At 43.4% G+C, this 2,500-nt stretch overlaps 1 protein-coding gene across 1 annotated transcript in view; it reads right to left on the reverse strand.

Moving 5' to 3' along the window:
• Window positions 1-2,500, reverse strand: part of igdcc3 (immunoglobulin superfamily, DCC subclass, member 3) — a gene marked incomplete at its 5' end in the record, with an annotated part of 75,370 nt that overhangs the window by 16,138 nt on the left and 56,732 nt on the right. The gene's annotated exons all lie outside the window — the stretch shown is intronic.

Raw genomic sequence — 2,500 nt, forward strand, 5'->3', positions numbered from 1 at the left:
ACAGAAAAGAAGAAGCAGGAGTGTGCTCTCTCTTTCACGCACTCAGTTCAGCAGGCATATGTGGAAGAGGTTTGTGTAGTGGCCAGAAGTGCACTTTCACCATGGGGCTGAATGAAACAGCAAGAAATATAGTGCTTGTCTTTCTCTTGTCCTTGTGTGTGTGTGTGTGTGTGTGTGTGTGTGTGTGTGTGTGTGTGTTTGTGTGTGTGTGTATAAAGTATTAAAAATTATAGTGCTTTCTGCTGTCCTTGTGTGTGTGTGTGTGTGTGTGTAAAGTATAAATATAAAGTTATAATATGGATAGATGTTCCGTTTACTCAGGGCAAACTTCAACAGAAAACCCTTTCATTTGGCGGACTGTCAACATGCCAGTCATCACCCTGACAGTGATCACATTAGACCTGGCAGCCCTGCTTCCTCTCAGAAACCATGGCAACGGACTGGTTTTCTGGTTTCCTGGTGACAGGTTAAATTGCTGTGTTGACTTTGCACAGCGGGAGGAGGAAGTGACATACCCAGAGAAAAGATTATGATTCCATTTCTTTAACAGCTTCTGGATCCCTCCCGAATGCACACAAGAACTACCCTACTAAGAACCATAAGAGACATGCATCCCTGAATTTACATACATTTACAATGCACACACACACACACACACACTCACACACACACACACACACACACACACACAGACATTTGATTTCTTTATTTGAATCCGCCAATCAAATTTCTTAAAGAAAGGATTCAAATATTCTCAGAGATGACAGCTTTGACATTCAAGGGTACATAAAGCATCGCTTACATCACTCAGAATTTTGCCAGCTGTTTAGACTTTCTTTTTGGTAGCCCTGCCAGTCTTAGTCCACTAACAGTCAGTTTGCGGACATGTCCCAGGCTGCCAAATATCAATGCCACAAACTTACATGCAAACACTTACACTTACGCAAAAAAGGCTATGTCCATATACAGATCATAAACACAACCTATTTCAAGGACTAGCACCCACACAAACACACACACACACACACACGCACACACGCACACACACACACACACACACACACACACACACATATATACATACACAGACACACACACACACACACACACACACACACCAGCAGCAGCAACAACAGCAGCAGCAGCAGCAGCAGCCAGCAGAGCAGAGAGGAGAGGCCATTTCTTGGCAGGCGCTGGGGCCAGCTGTTGGGGCCGTCTGAGGAGATTAAGACGGATACGACGTCCGTCTCGGCCGGTCGCCCGCGCCAAGCTGATCGGATTCATGCCACTTCGGCTCCAATGACAGTCAACTCCATCGCTCCTCAGCATCAGCTAGTTACTGTTAAATTAATCTAATAAAGCCATATGCCCATGCCTGCTGCACCCCCACACACAGCCCCTTATTACAACAGGCCTGAATGAGGACATATAGAGCCTTCATACATAATGCATATGGTCCTTATTATCATTACAAAGACACTTATGGCTACAAAAATAGGCCGTCGTCGACGGCAACAGCAGATGTTTCTTCCGCTAACAGGAGGAGTTTGTGTGGGGGTGATTCCAACTGTATGTGCTTGGGTTTGATGTGTCACATACTCCCTTATAGGGAATATTTACATACACATGCACACACGCGCGCGCGCACACACACACACACACACACACACACATACACACACACACACACACATACACACACACACATTCTGATTTACTTTAACAATTCATGTAATACGTTTTTTTAAATGACCTTGGACATTACGGTAACTTATTCCTGAACAGAATGAAGAAAAACAACACCAGTGATGTCTAATGCTGAACAGAAGAGTCTGTGAACGTGTTGTGTGTTGATGACATGTATCCTAAGTGGCTGTAATGTCCCTGGGTGAAAAACCTTTGGAGTCATTCTTTTTTTATGTTTCTATGGTGATCTTGATTATACTTTATGGTCACCCTCTCTCTATAGAGTGTCCCAGTGACTTCCGTTTTACTTCCGCTACAAGGGACCTATCTTTCAAAAAAATATGAACGGGAGTTAATGGAGAGATAACAATTATTTTTTTGGTCCAGTTTGAATTGTGCCACGAATTTCACATATGATGTGTGTGAATTTAAAAGATAATTTTTCACGTCAAGAAAGTACTGTTGTTCGATAGACTTCAAAAGTGATGTTGGTTTGGTGCGAATCCGCTCAGCGGACTACATCTCTCGTCTCGAACGATGTACGTCACCAACGTAATGAAACGATAAGATTAGCTGTTATGCTAGTTAACGGTTGCATCTTGCTGCCTGCTATGTCACCTAACAGTATCTAATGTACAGTCTATGGACGAATACAACTTACCTGATGTGTTTAATCCTCTGATTCATGGTATTTTCGGCAAGGAAAGCCCAATTAAGACCTGTTGCTGGTATGCTTGTACAATCTAGTGTGGCTGTGAATGAGCTAGCTTCTAACGTCACTAGCACGACTGATGGGTTTGTAGTCGTTGGAATT

This window comes from Alosa pseudoharengus, unplaced genomic scaffold (assembly GCF_046254945.1).
Source record: "Alosa pseudoharengus isolate Yale_2024_CS ecotype anadromous, Long Island Sound unplaced genomic scaffold, YU_APseudo_1.1 YU_APseudo_1.1_scf_19, whole genome shotgun sequence".
NCBI lineage: Eukaryota > Metazoa > Chordata > Actinopteri > Clupeiformes > Clupeidae > Alosa > Alosa pseudoharengus.